Raw genomic sequence first — 15979 nt, forward strand, 5'->3', positions numbered from 1 at the left:
TTAACGTCTTGTACAGTGCGGGCGAGACGCGGCTGGCGTGCGACCTGCTTCCAAACATGTTCTGCCCCCTCGGGGACAAATCTGGGGATATGGCTGACCGCTAGACTACCGTGCCTCAACATTACGTAGAAGCGCACGAGATGTGTGGACGAGCATTGTCCTGCTGAAAAATGGCACCGCAATTCTGTCGCAAGAGATGTACTGCGTAAGGACGCAGGATGGCCCTGCGTATCATTGTGCCATCACAGTTCCCTCACTCACTACCAGCCACACAAATTAAACAGTTTTCTCCGTCAGTCACGTATATATTTTAACGCTAAGTGTTTCGTTGGTTCACAATATCATCTTCAGGGGGCGGATTGTTTACTTACATGGCTGATATTACTGAAGAGCTCAGACGACTTTTGATAGCAGCGGGCCATGCGTAATGTTGCTTGCGTTGCGTCTTTTGCTGACTCTAAAACTGTTTGTTAGAAAAGGCACTTTTAAGATTAAAAAACGTGAATTTGTGAGAGTAAATTGTACTTACAGGGGCAGCAGAGTCGTAAATAGTCTGCATGCTGCTACTTGCTGTATGTACTGTCCACTGTACATTATGTTTGCACCGTCACTTCGAACATGTTATATATTTAGAGATTTGCCTGCTGATATTTGATAAAAAGATAATTGAAAGGTGCAATAGCTGGAGCTTGGTTGTTCGTTACACTATAATATAATTCAATTACTATATTGAATATTTGTATGCATAATATGTTTTTATTTTATTTAAAAGTATGAATGGGATGCAACAGAATATAGACATGTGCGCAATTCAGTTATTAAATCAAATGCTTATACAGTATATAAAAAAGATTGCAACAGATCGTGCATACATACTAAAGGTTGAACTTACTGGCAAATGAATGGTAGAGGTTAAATGAATTGCTGAGCATTGAAATGGTAACTATGAGAATGCATTAAGTATTTCGTCAAAGTTTCTGAAGAAGTTGGTTGAGCCTGTTTCCCTATTCGTAATTCATCACTGACTACATTTTATCCAAGTTTTTTTCTGTAGACATAGATTTACAGTGGCAGTGATGAATGAAAAACAGTTAAGAAAGTCAATTATAAATAGTGCAGCGCAGGAAATAACGCAAAATGCCAAAAACTGCAAATCTGAAATGAAACCTGTCGACACCAACCACTTCTAGCAAGAGGGGAAGGTGCAGACTATGTAAAGAAACACCAGTATCACAGAAGATGCTTTGTAAATAAAAGTGAAATGCGTCTGGTGTTATTATATTGCAGTCAGCTCAAGACAGATCACCTGTAATAACAGATGTTAACAGTTGCTACGGAAGATGACCACACAAACAAACGTAATACCGCAAGGTGTTATTGTTGATGTATATGACAAGGGTTGGATGGACGTGGCTGGTATGAAATTATGGATAAACAGAGTGTGGGAGGAAGGAAACGTGCTTTATTGAATAACAGTTCTCTTCTTGTGCTAGATCTGTTCGGTAGTCATTTGAAAAATTCTGTGAAAGAGAAATTGTTGCAGGGAAATATGGAGGTTGCTTTTATTCCATAAGGAGTTACTTCACAATTGCAACCTCTTGATGTCTCGAAAAATAAACCATTTGAAGTGACTATGAGAGACGAATGCACCAAATAGATGATGGATGAAATCCAACATCAATTCACGTCGAAAGAATCTTTAAAACAACGTGCAATCAAACAATTGTGTCACTGGATAAAATAGTCGTGGTCTAGAGTAAGAGAAAACATTATTGTTGAATCTTTCAAGAAGTGCGGCATTAGTAGCGTTCTCGATTACAGTGAAGACCGTTTTATATATGAAGAGGACAACGATAACAACAAAGAGGAAGGAGAAGAAGAAGAAAGTTGGGATGAAGATTTTCAGATCAATTCGGTGTTATAAACGAAGATTGTTTATTCTACTCTGGCTTTGCAACCTCGTGATAAAAGTGATAAAAATATAATTTAAAGAAATTGGTTAAAAAGTAAGATGCATCTTACAGTCCTGATCATCTTAACAGTCGGTGATATACAGTATGCTCCATCGGATGTCTGTTGGTGTGTACTGTCCGAAATGTCTGAAAGCTAATACGCTGCAACAATAGCACAGACCAACTATGGAAAAACTTTTTACTGAAAATACCATATTCCTATGTTTTTCAGGGTGGGAAATCCAAATATGATACATAAAAATCTGTATCACCCATCATTGCTTCACATTTTACAGTTAAATTTATTAAATTAAGCGGTTTTTAAAGAAATTTAGAGCTTTTATACGGTTAAAATAATTTGAAAAGGAGGTGTAATAAATGTAGATGACGTTGGTAGTACTGCTGAAAAACATTTGCTGGCAAAAAAGGTCGATTCTATTTTTCTGTTAACTGATGGTGTTTTGTTTACGGTCAACCTAACCTCACTTTCCCATTTGCTGTACATGTGCTCAGTACAATGTCTGATCGTGGTTGTAAAAACTCTGCTGAGCGCTTTTGTTATATCTGTGGTGAATTTGTGATTAAAAAACACCAAAGAAACATTACAGACTTTGTACAAAAGGTTTATCTATCATATCAAGATAAATCTTGGGCGCCACATAAGGTATATTATGTGTGTGTTGAAGATCTGAGAAAATGGTCCAAAAAGGAGAAGAAAGCCTTTAGCTGTGCTGTTCCCATGATATGCAGGGAGCCAAGAAATCATTCCGATGATTGCTACTTTTTCAGTGTTGATATTACTGCTCATAATTCAATAAATAAGAAGGTAGTAAGCTACCCTAACCTTCCGTCCACCATCTGGCCAATAGGGCATGGTGTAGATTTACCGGTTCCTGAACCACCAGATGATTTAAACTCTGTTCCAACAGAAGTATTTTTTGATGTACAAATTGATTTAGATGAACCAGATGATGATGAATTCCATTGTAATACAGAAAGTCTAGAGCCCAAATTGTTTACTGAGACCGAGCTTAACGATTTGTATAGGGAACTGGGCTTAACGAAAGAAAAAGCTGAATTTCTTGGCTCTAGATTAAAAGAAAAGAACTTATTGACAGTTGGAACCAGTATATACGAGGGTCACTCCAAAATAAATGCACACTATCTTTTTTAAATCCATCTTTTATTCTACATGTTTGAAAGTTCTCCACATAATTTCCATCCCTCTCAACTACCTTATGCCATCTTGGAACCAGCGCCTGTATACCCGCACGGTAAAATTCTGGACCAACCTGTTGGAGCCACTGTTTGGCAGTGTGCACAAAGGAGTCATCATCTTCAAACCTTGTTCCACGAAGAGAGTCTTTTAGTTTCCCAAAGAGATGATAGTCACATGGAGCCAGGTCAGGACTGTAAGGCGGGTGTTTCAGTGTTGTCTAACCGAGTTTTGTGATCGCTTCCATGGTTTGTTGACTGACATGTGGTCATACATTGTCGTGCAACAGCAAAACATCTTGCTTTTGCCGATGTGGTCGAACACGACTCAGTCGAGCTTGAAGTTACTTCAGTGTCGTCACATATGCATCAGAATTTATGGTGGTTCCCCTTGGCATGATGTCCACAAGCAAGAGACCTTCGGAATTGAAAAACACCGTAGCCATAACTTTTCCAGCAGAATGTGTGGTTTTGAATTTTTTTTTCTTGGGTGAATTTGCATGATGCCACTCCATTGATTGCCTCTTCGTCTCTGGTGAGAAATGATGGAGCCATGTTTCATCATATGTCACAGTTCTTCCAAGACATTCTTCTCCACCAATCTCGTACTGTTCCAAAAGGTCGCTGCATACTGTTTTTCTTGTTTCTTTGTGAGCCGATGCCAACATCCCGGGAACCCATCTGGCACAAACATTTGTAACGCCAACACTTTCAGTATTCTGCAAACACTTCCTTCCCCTATCCCAACGTAGCGTGACAATTCGTTCACTGTGATGCGTCTGTCAGCAGTCACCAATTCGTTAACTCTCTGCACATTGTGTGGAGTGTGTGCAGTACGAGGCCTGCCGCTGCGAGGACAATCCTCAATATTGCCGTGCCCGCTTTCATCACGTAACCTGCTTGCCCACCGACTAACTGTACTGCGATCGACAGCAGCGTCTCCATACACCTTTTTCAACCTCTTGTGAATGTTTCCCATTGTCTCGTTTTCACAGCACAGGAATTCTATGACAGCACGTTGCTTCTGACGAACGACAAGTGTAGCAGCCATCTTGAAGACATGCTGTGACGGCACCACTCACGGGAACAGGTTGAACTAAGTTTGAAAACAAATGGGAAGGATGTATCTACACACTGTAAAACTTACACCCATGCAGAATGAAAACTGTATTTTTATAAAAATAGTGTGCATTTCTTTTGGAGTGACCCTCATACAAGAGTAGAAAGAGAGAGCAGCAATTTTCCACGTTTTTTCAACAAGAAGGTGATTTAGTGTACTGATGAATGAGTTTGGTATTGAATACAAAAAGGAAGACTGGAAGCTGTTTATTGATTCATACAAAACTAGTGATTGAAAAACGCTATCAAGGCCGCTGGAACACCAACATGATGGGGGATTACAGATGGTCACTACACCGAGAAGTTCACCAAGCGACTCATCGTAGAAAAAGCTACACAAGAAGCTTAAAAGAAAAAAGAGAAAGAAAATACAAACCAATTTCAGCTGAAAAGTGAATCCTCTATTAACACATATCATTGTTTCAAGTAGTTTACTGTAAATACAAACCTTTCATTAATTTCCCTCTTTATTTATAATATAAAATTTTTATGCTATATCCTAAAAAGCATATTGCTCGAAAACTATGGATGATACAAAAAACTAAGGCTATATTTGGATTTAGCTCATATAAATCTATAAATATCAGCTATCAAAGAAAAAATGTTTAAAAAAATTTTTTTCGTTGGTCTGTCTAGCCTTCGGAAGGATCCAGGCTGGAGGGCATTTCCAGGGTGATCTCGGCAAAGTATGCATATATCCCTGGGACCATGTCCAACCCTACATCCTTCTGCAGGATGTCATCTGCCAGCAGTACAGTGCAGCCTGTCACGCACCTTGCAGAGTACGTGCGTCGTTCGAAGAGCACTAGGATCAATTTACTGTACTCCCCTGGCCACCAAACTCCCCGCATTGAAACCCGATTGAGAACCTGTGGGTCCACCTTGATCGAGCTACTCGGTCCACGGACCCTCACCCGATAAACCTGCCGCGGCTCTGGAGGCGACATGGCTCCAGGTCCCTGTCGGTACCTTCCAGAACGCCACTGACTCTCTTCCTGCACGTCCCGCAGCTGTCTGCACTGAAACGTGGTTTCTCTGGCTTCTGACACGTAGTCACATTAATGTGACTTGGCGGTACATACACTACTGGCCATTAAAATTGCTACACCACGAAGATGACGTGATACAGACGCGAAATTTAACCGACACGAAGAAGATGCTGTGATATGCGAATGATTAGCTTTTCAGAGCATTCACACAAGGTTGGCGCCGGTGGCGACACCTACAACGTGCTGACGTGAAGAAAGTTTCCAACCGATTTCTCATCCACAAACAGCAGTTGACCGGCGTTGCCTGGTGAAACATTGTTGTGATGCCTCGTGTAAGGAGGAGAAATGCGTACCATCACGTTTCCGACTTTGATAAAGGTCGGATTGTAGCCTATCACTATTGCGGTTTATCGTATCGCGACATTGCTGCTCGCGTTGGCAGAGATCCGTTAGCAGAATATGGAATCGGTCGGTTCAGGAGGGTAATACGGAACGCCGTGCTGGAACCCAACGGCCTCGTGTCACTAGCAGTCGAGATGACAGGCATCTTATCCGGATGGCTGTAGCGGATCGTGCAGCCACGTCTCGATCCCTGCGTCAACAGGTGGGGACGTTTGCAGGACAACAACCATCTGAACGAACAGTTCTACGACGTTTGCAGCAGCATGGACTATCAGCTCGGAGACCACGGCTGCGGTTACACTTGACGCTGCATCACAGACAGGAGCGCCTGCGATGGTGTACTCAACGACGAACCTGGGTGCACTAATGGCAAAACGTCATTTATTCGGATGAATCCAGGTTCTGTTTACAGCATCATGATGGTTCCATCCGTGTTTGGCGACATCGCGGTGAACGCACACTGGCAGCGTGTAATCGTCATCGCCATACTGGCGTATCACCCGTCGTGATGGTATGGGGTGCCATTGGTTATGCGTCTCGGTCACCTCTTGTTCGCATTGACGGCACTTTGAACAGTGGACGTTTCATTTCAGATGTGTTACGACCCGGGAGTCTACCCTTCATTCGATACGTACGATACCCTACATTTCAGCAGGATAATGCACGACCGCATGTTGCAGGTCCTGTACGGGCCTTTCTGGATACAGAAAATGTTCGACTGCTGCCCTGGACAGCACATTCTCCGGATCTCTCACCAATTGAAGTCGTCTGGTCAGTGATGGCCAAGTAGCTGGCTCGTCACAATACGCCAGTCACTACCCTTGGTGAACTGTGGTATCGCGTTGAAGCTGCATGGGCAGCTGTAACTGTACACGCCATCCAAGCTCTGTTTGACTCAATGCTCAGGCGTATCAAGGCCGTTATTACGGCCAGAGGAGGTTGTTCTGGGTACTGATTTCTCAGGATCTATGCAGCCAAATTGCGTGAAAATGTAATCACGTGTCAGTTCTAATATAATATATTTGTCCAATGAATACCCGTTTATCATCTGCATTTCTTCTTGGTGTAGCAATTTTAATGGCCAGTAGTGTGTTCCCCAAACACATCGCACAGTCTCGTTACCTTACACCAGTCTTATTATTGCTTCTCGGTTCTTGTGCATTTTATATTACACCTCTGTCAATAGTAATTTACACCTCTTTTACTGAGAATTTCGGAAGTCTTGCACCATTTAAATTGTCAATAGCGTTTTCTAGATCGACAGATCCTATGAAGATTTCTTGAAATTCCTTTAGTCTTGGTTTCATAACCAAGCGCCTTCACCTTTTCTAAAGCCGAACTGTTCGTCACCTAACAGAAGGTCAAATTTCTTTTCTGTACTTCTATTTTACATTACTATTGTGAGCAATTTCAAGCATGAGGTTTAGACTGATTGTGCGATAGTTTTCAAACTTACCTGCCCTTGCTGTCTTCGGGATTGTGTGAATCACATTGTTCCGAAAGCCTGACTGAATGCCTTAAGACTCATTTATGTTACCCACCAATTTGAATAATCGTTTGGTTGCTATTTCACGCTGTGATTTTAGAAACTCCGAAGCAATCTTGTCTATGCCTGCCACCTTATTTGATCCATAGTCTTCCAGATCTCTTTTAAACTCTTGACTCTAGAACTGGATCCCTAATGTCTTGCATGTCGACTCCCAGTTATTCTTCTGCGAGACAGTTCCTCCCTCTCGTAAAGACCTTCAGCGTACCCTTTCCACTTACGCGCTCTCTCCGCTGCGTTTGACAGTGGAATTTCTTTTGCACACTTAAACTTGACGCCTTTGCTTTTAATTTCACCAAAGACCGTTATTCCTTTTCAGTATGCTGAATCAGTCCTCCTTTTCTTATTTCAATTTCTTGTCACTTTTCTGCAGCCATTTCAACTTGAATTCCCCGCACTTGCTACTTACCTGATTTGATTCCATAAGGAACTATCGTGCACTGTGATCGTAGGCTATAAGGAAGGAGAAGTACATAGCAATCAGTCGCGATTCCGGGAAAGGAAACTGAGACAGTTGTTTACCGCAAATATAACAGTCTTAGGTTAGGTCATGTAGTGCGTTACGACTTACCAGAGTTTCATTTCATTACAGTAATTTAAAAGCACCTTTTTTAATATCTACAATCAACAAACATATTTACATATCACTTTGAAATATTCATGAAATCCCAGTTTACAACATGCTTACTCATATCCTGGTGGTGAAGCGATCCATCAAACCTATGCAAAGGATCATTAATGGTGTCATACACGTATCTTATTCAAAATTATTTCATCACTTTAGAAATAAAAATTGAAAAGATTTTGTTGAAGATCATCTTGATATAATGCAGTTACGTACCAATTTGAAATTGGTCGTAACAAGCTAAAACCTAGCGTAGTCGCTCATATCATGGTGGTTAAGTGAGGCACAAAATATTTAATACAAAAGAAATGTACAATTTCGTACAAGAATTTCAATGAAAATCTGTTAACTCCGTAGTAAAATACAGAAGAGCAACATGACAAGGATTATTTAACCAGGTACACATAATAGAACATATAAACGTAAAATTTCGTACATAAACGTGTGGTGTAGCTCAAGGACGTTTCGCTGTTTTCAGGAAGATGATAAAACAAACTGCCATTACACTTAACTTTTAAGGCTGAATTTGAATAGTGAATTACTTGCTTGGCGGTAAAATAAATATAACACTGGATAGTATCATAACACGTAATGTTAGGCGAACGTCAGATAACATGAGATAGCAGCATACCCCCATCTCATCAAGGAGGTCCGTGAATTTGCCTTTTTCAGCCGTGTGCAACAATGTGATACCCAACATCGGAGAGGGGAGGATGTGTCCATTCTCAACAAGTGGGCAGCAAAATTGGATCCCTCACCAAAGCTGCGCATTAAATCCAACCTCTTGTTCCGGAATCTCTTTCCGACTGTGATCCACCGGAACGCTTGCCGCTTCTCGAGGCCTTCTCCCAGATACCTCCTTGCTTCTTTTGTGATTTTTGAACAGTGTTTTAACTATTACTAGCTGAAATTTTTTGCAGAACTCAGTTAGTCTTCCTCGTTTCTCATTCCTGCCGAGTCCTTATTCCCCCATAACTCACTCTTCTATTGCTCCCCTTACTATCGCATTCCGCTCACCTGTGGTTATTATACCTTCATCTCTCTTTACGTACTGAATTATCTATTAAAAATCCTCACATAGGTTCTCAGTTTATTCATGTTATGCTTGTATATTTGAAGCATCACTGTTGGGCGTTGGTTTTCTGTCGATTCTAATGGTAGCAACCGTATCTCTTAACCCCTGTATTTTTTTCTCACTGGTGTCTGACTATATCGAGACTGAGGCGTTGCATTTTCCCTTTTCAGATTTCCTAGCTTCCCTACTACATTCATATTTATGATATTCCATGCATCGACGGGTAGGTTACCTTTTGTTCATCTTCTTACAACACGCAAATCGCCCGAAAATTCAGCGACAACATGAAATGTGACAGAGGTTAACACTCATTGCCAGTGATACATTTAGAAAATTTTATTGAGACCCGTAGGCAGGTGGGAAAGTACCTTGCGATATTTAACAATTTCCTTTCATTCCTGTGTAAAACATTCTCGGTTTTCTTGCCCCATCAATTCGGGATAGAACCTCAAGCTTTCGACGATAGCCTCCATCATCATGGTCAGGAGCAACTGACTGCCTTCACTGCTGCTGTGGTAGCCTTTTTATAGCCTGTGGACGGCTTCTGATTGGTTAGCTTGTGATTGGTCGGCGATTACGTAATGCTGTCGCAGGCGGTGTCAGTGTGTGCGCTGGTGGCGTCACCGCTCCTGTGGGGACGTAAACCCTGCAAGGAATGTGTCTGCTGATTCAATGTATCGAGCGCCCGCTTCCGTGCACCGCTCAGATAGTACCCACTATTACGGGTAAAGTTCTTCTCACTCATTCTTATTTCAACATCCTCCTTAATAACAGAATCTCAGTATGTGGCGGCTTCGGACAAAATTTTTGTTTCATCGAACAGTATTTTATGTTTGTTCGTTAGGCTGCCCTCCGCAATTGCCTATTTCTCCAGTTCTCTATTTTTAATATGCCGTTGGTGTTCTGCACAGCGGTCGGAAACGGTACGAATGGTCTGACCTATATAATTGCTTCCACACTCACAGGAGATGATATAAATTCCAGGGTTCCTGAGGTCGAGACTCTCCTTAACAGGGCCCGTCATCTTCTGAATTTTCTTAGGAGGACGAAAAATCGGTCTTATACCCCGTCTACCCAGGACTCTTCCTGTTTTGCTGGATGTAGCGCCACAAAAAGAAAGAACCGCAATCGGTGTTTCATCCTGTGAGTGTGCAGCACTTTCACGTTTGCTTTTTCTTGGAGAACGCTGCTTTTACGATGGTTGTCCAGGAAGTAAGTTGCGATCGGTCGCGAAATGGAAACCCCAGTGAAAACCAGAAACGTTTTATTTGCAACAGTTAGGTACACTTTCCACCTGCTTCTGTACGTAGTCGACGCTCCAACTTCGAGTGTTGTCGTAGTGTTGTATCAACTTTGGAATATCTTCGTCATAGAAAGCAGCCGCCTGTGCTTTGTCTTTGGAAAAATTTTGTCTTCATAACCAGCGGTTCTTGTGAGCAGAGATGAGACTGCACTGTGGGTGATCGGACACTTCTCATCGGAAACGCTGCAGGAGCGTCTTCATTGTCCCTGAAGTGTGCGGCCGAGAATTGGCATAAAGAAGGAACTGCTCGACAGTTGTGTTGTGTGGGCTGCATGACACAGGCGAAATCGCTAACCAGGCGGGAGACGCTATTCCCTATGCATCTTTGCTTGCTCACTGTTCACTGAAAACTGGAAAGAGCGACGCGACACGATCGACGGGCATACTAGAGACACTGCCCAACACACGTGTGCAAAGCTTTACCGGATTTTCCCAGTGGTTTACATTTCGCGACCAATCGGAACTTACTTTCAGGACAACGCTCGTATATCGCGTGCGCCACAGCCATTCTTTCGGAACACGTACTTCACATGGTTAATTTCGAGCTTCAAGTGGTCCTCGTCAGAAACAGTTCTTGCTCTGTATACCAACGTGCTCAAAACGGCCGTCTTCTGAACATGATGATGGAAACTCTGTGCATTAAGCTCTAAATCGGTATGCGTCGGCTTGCGGTACACAGAGTGGCCGGGACGCCCGTTCGCCTGTCGTTGTACTGAACCGTCTAAGAAAGGCAGCCTCCCTTCCTTCTCCATCTCGACGGTGAACCGGATGTTCGGATACATGCTGTTCATGTGTTCCACGAGTTGTTCGAGAGCTTCTGCGTCGTGTCGCCAGACCATAAATATCTCGTTAACACAACGATAAAATGGCCGACCAATCAGAAGGGTCCACGGGCTATATAAGGCCACCACAGCAGCACTGGAGACAGTCAGTTGCTCCTGACCATGATGATGGGGGCTATCGTCGAAAGCTTGAGGTTTTACCCCGAATTGACGCGGTAAGAAAACCGAGAATGTTTTACATATCAGTGCCGTCGTGAAAGACTTCGTTCTCATATTTCTTTCCTCTCGTTTGCACACAGAGCAAGAATTCTAAGAAGATCGTCGCAGAAGAAAAGGAAAATATCTGTATCATTTTCTTTTGGTATCTGCTTTACGTGAATTGGAAATTATCTGACCTAAGCTCCTAAGCAAACGGGTACGGAAACGTGTAGACAGTAAATCAGTCTCGGACATGTTACAAAGGTATAGGGCCCGCTTTTTCCGCCGAAGAACGGAAAAATATTTCTGGGATATCATTCCGTGGTATTCAGGCCCCCATCGTCTTCCAGTAGCAAAACGCCACGCACGTGCATTACTGTCTGTCACAAATGGAAATATTCGTTTTGCATATGGAAAAATACTTAGAGCTTTGTTTAATTTATTTTTCCAAAAATCATAGAACTATGCACGGATAACCCGGAAACCAGGTAACCCGCATCGACACGATCAGGAGTTTACCGTGTTTTAAAATTATGGAAATGTAGTACATACCATTTTAATCACGAAAATCTTTTAGGTGGTGACGTAAAGTGTTGAAACTAGTTGCGATGTAATTAAGATATTAGCAGGATTGTAGTGTTATGCATAAAAATGCTGGACTCAGAAAAGCCTACGTAGTAAGCGAAGCACCCATATTCGTCCTAGAGACAGTGATTCCATTACACAGCAAAAGCGTTGGACATTCTGATCCGTTGCAACAGAACCTGGCTGCCTCATGATTAGCTATAACCGAAACTGATAGTATAATAAGGGCTTTTCATAGAAGCCTAGCTAGTGATTTACGATACCTGTTTTTTTTTCTTATCCTAAGAAAGAAGGTCATGAATGGACTCCATGCGACAGACAACTGGAGTTGCTTTTAGAAACATAATGTTCCGAAATTTTAAGATTCCACTGTAGAAACAGTAAAGAGAAGGTCTAAAGTATTCTAAATAATTAAAAACTTAAATATACAATATTGATGTTCCACAATAATATTTATTTTACAATTCGTTATGAACCAGTGGTCGGCTTTCTAGGCCATTCTCATAAAGCAATAAATATTACTGTCGACCATCAGTACTGATATTTAAGTTCTTTAGAAAATGCTTTTTAACCATCAGCTGTTTTATTTAAACCTATGCATCATCTACCAGTTTCGCTCATAGACCATCATCACAATGTGTAAGGCAAAACAGATCAGTTAAAATCATAGCCTTGACGTTGTGTCAGCTAAAAGGAAAGTGGGATATTACGGTACACTGATATTTTTTACTTTATGGACCGTCTGACAGCAACTGAATGAAACACAGTTTTAGTGCCATACACGTTTCGCCATTATTTTCTGCTAGGCATCTTCAGTGGCCTGAAATATGTACATATGTTTGCTATGTAATTTACATTTTGGTCACTGTACCTATAGGTCATAAACAGTTCTGGTGGTTGGTTATAAACTATAGTTACATTGACCACAATGTAAATTAAATAGCAGTCATATGTGCATATTCCAGGCCACTGAAGGTGCCTAGCAGAAAATAAAGGCGAAACGCGCATGGCACTAAAATTGTGTTTCATTCAGTTGCTGTCAGACGGTCCACAAAGTAAAAATTATCGATATACCGTAATATTACACGCAGCTGAGGAAGACAGGATTACAAAACTTAAAGTTGGATATGTCTTCACTCACCTGTTTTACCATACAACTAGTGTTGGTTGTCTGTGACCGAAAACGGTAGATGATTATGGGTTAAATAAAACAGCTGATGGTTAAAATGCATTTCTAAGGTACTTACCGGCTGTTAGTTCTCATCTGAAGAAAACATTAAACGATGTTTAAGTTTTTAAAATGTCTATGTTCCCCCAAGTACCGGAGGAATTTTCCGTAAATATTCCAAATAAATAATGGACCACGACGCAAAGCCATAGAAGTGAGTGAGAAGAAATATAAAAAAAAAAAAAAAAACACCAGTTTAAGACCACCACGAAGTCAATGGGGAAACCCATACTCATATCTCTGCGAGGACCTTCTCTATAAAGGAACACAGCGGGCAGCTCTCTTGTCCGCTAAAAGTTGACTACACGCGTCATTGTGGCATGCTGCCAGGTGATGTCATATCCAGATAGATAGCCATGTTTCCACATAAAATTGTGATTATTGTAAGGCCAGCGATAAATAACATCTTTCAGTTTGAGATGAGACTAGAAACGTCTTAAGCACATCGATCCGGTATGGTCTAGTGGCTAGGATACCTGGCTCTCACCCAGGAGGCTCGGGTTCGATTCCCGGTACCGGAATTGTTTTTAATTGGCATACATGAAGAAGTAGATTTGTAGAGTAATTGTTTTTTGTAGAAGTAGATTTGTAGAATAGTGTTTTTAACTAACAATGTGTGAAGACCTAACACAGTTTTCTGTTCACAGCATTCCCACCTCAGTACATCGTAACGAATATTCGTCTTCTTCTGAAGTCATTATCCCTCCACTGCTTAATAAAGACCTCTGCCGTATTCTTCCACTTTTACTCGGTTCTGTGCCATCGGGAGCCACAATGTTCGAAAAGCCCTCTTCATAAAATACAACTATCTATTTTAAGACCTTCCAGAGCTTCTTTTATGCCCTCAAGGTCTGCACTGAACCATTCTATTTGCCCGTCGGAGTCTGGATGGACAGCCTGCTACGATTTCAGACTAGTGACTCTTCCAGGAAAGTCTATTTTAGAATTCTTCCTCTGATTGGTTAGTTCCTCATCTCGTTCCTGAGAGAGATGCACAGAAATGAGCACTCGCCTTTGTCAGTGCCAGTGTTTCTAGATCGTTAGTTGTTACTGACAGAAACTAGTTACTCTACACTTTCGCTTTTAGGTTCATCGAGCGTCTTTCTTCACCTGTATCAATTGAATAGTAATGACTGCTGCTCAACTGAAACCTATTCAAGCTTCCAGTTAATGAATAAATAAATAAAACAAAAAACAATGCACCAGTTAAGTTTTGTACATGCATAGTAAAACGCGTTTCAGAAGCTTTTCCCCATTTACTAGTGCTGCTAGAATTTACGCTGGTATTGTGTTTGATATCTGCATGTGTGCATTGTTCTGCTTTTCTTGTCCTGCTTTCGTATTTTTAAGAGTTCAAGTTACTGTATACAAAAAATAAAAAGAAAGAACCCTACATTAGTGAAGTAGAACTTGTAATTGGAAATAAATAAACGTAACTGGTGCAGTGTTTTATTGTTTAAATCACTAATGAAACAGTTACAGCCTTTAGAAAAAAATCATCTTTCGAAAAAACATCGAATATGATAAACAAAATTAATTCAAACCTATTCCTCTTGGAATCTGTATTGCGAACGTTTCCCTAGCCTAATTCTATGTCCGAAGAAGAACATGAAATAGGTAAATCGTCTACGTAAACAAATACCTTATTGCTTCGTGGTAGCAAAAATGCCTTTAGCTGTGAAAACCTGTAACATCAAATGAAATGAATAGAAAATTACTAATAGTATGATATATTGCCTTTTCAGTAACGTATTAACAGAATTTACGTTTCGAAGCATAGAATTACCTTCAGCGCCTCAGCTGCCTGTTAACATTGCAGCGATGGCCCTTAAGTAGTCAGCAGGGTACATGAACATGAAGCTGTGATTACAATCTAACATTCGCTAGCAAACTAAACTATTGGAGGACAAATAGATGATTTCTGCAGTCACAGAAAAAAGAAAATGTTATACCATAAAGGTAAATGGGCAGTGAGAGAGCTGGGACAGTCTGTATAATTGTCAGATTTCTTCTCTCTACGATGCTATGTAGCATTTCCCGATCCCCCTCCCCACCCTATCCCTTATGCTCTGCTTTCACCAGTTTTCCCTAGTCTCACCCCGCTCATGTCACAATACAAGATGGACCACTTTTGCGAAGTTTAAAATTGTCCGAAATTCAAGATATCCCACTTATGTTTAGTTTAAAATGACAGGAAAGCCAAGTTAGATCACTTATGCTAAGTTTTAACTGCAGGAAAATTAAAAAAAACGGTGGGTGTTTCCAATGATCTACTTTCAACACGTTTTACCCCATCCTCCAGGAGGGGGTTGCTGCAAATATGACTCAACAGTTTACCCACCTAGCTACTTCATTTCAGAATACTGCTGTTCGCCAAAACTTATCAAATGAGTGCCAGCGGATCGAAGCATATTAATGTCTGCATGGAATCCGACATAGCAGTAGAAGAGGAGAGTGTCCAGTGATCTACGAAGGTGTAGTTCAGTGAGGTGGAGTGGAATAACTTTACAGTGAGCTGAAGTACATTGAAGGTCTGGTGGCTACTGACTATGACGCATTCACTCGAGACATCGATATCTTCAGCAGAGGGCGTCCATCATCGACATGTATGCGGTTGCTCTACTGAAATTAACATCTCTAGACTCTACACAGGGTGCATATTTAAAACAGTCAAGTGTAGTAAACCTATACGACTTCTACACCATAGGATTTCTCTGTCCATGACCTGATATATATATAGAGATGCCAAGAGATGTGAAAAATTGGTAGAGTGTAGCAGTTTTTTGCGTAAGATGTATGTGCCTTTAATATTGTGTGCTAACTCTGAATGCCTCTCAATCCTGTTACAGGTTGTAGAGGGCGACACTACCGCCTCACATACAACCTCATAGAACGACATGTTCCATTTGCGGCTTTGTGTATGATCATATGTTCATATGATTCGAGTCATTGTAATATTT

The 15979-nt window shown here is 41.3% G+C and overlaps 1 non-coding gene across 1 annotated transcript; it reads left to right on the forward strand.

The window, feature by feature from the left end:
• The first annotated feature begins 13468 nt into the window (after positions 1-13468).
• On the forward strand, positions 13469-13540 carry Trnae-cuc. Its single transcript has one exon. It is a non-coding gene; the product is annotated as a tRNA-Glu (tRNA).
• The last annotated feature ends 2439 nt before the right edge of the window (positions 13541-15979 follow it).

This window comes from Schistocerca piceifrons, chromosome 9 (genome assembly GCF_021461385.2).
Source record: "Schistocerca piceifrons isolate TAMUIC-IGC-003096 chromosome 9, iqSchPice1.1, whole genome shotgun sequence".
Classification (NCBI taxonomy): Eukaryota; Metazoa; Arthropoda; class Insecta; order Orthoptera; family Acrididae; genus Schistocerca; species Schistocerca piceifrons.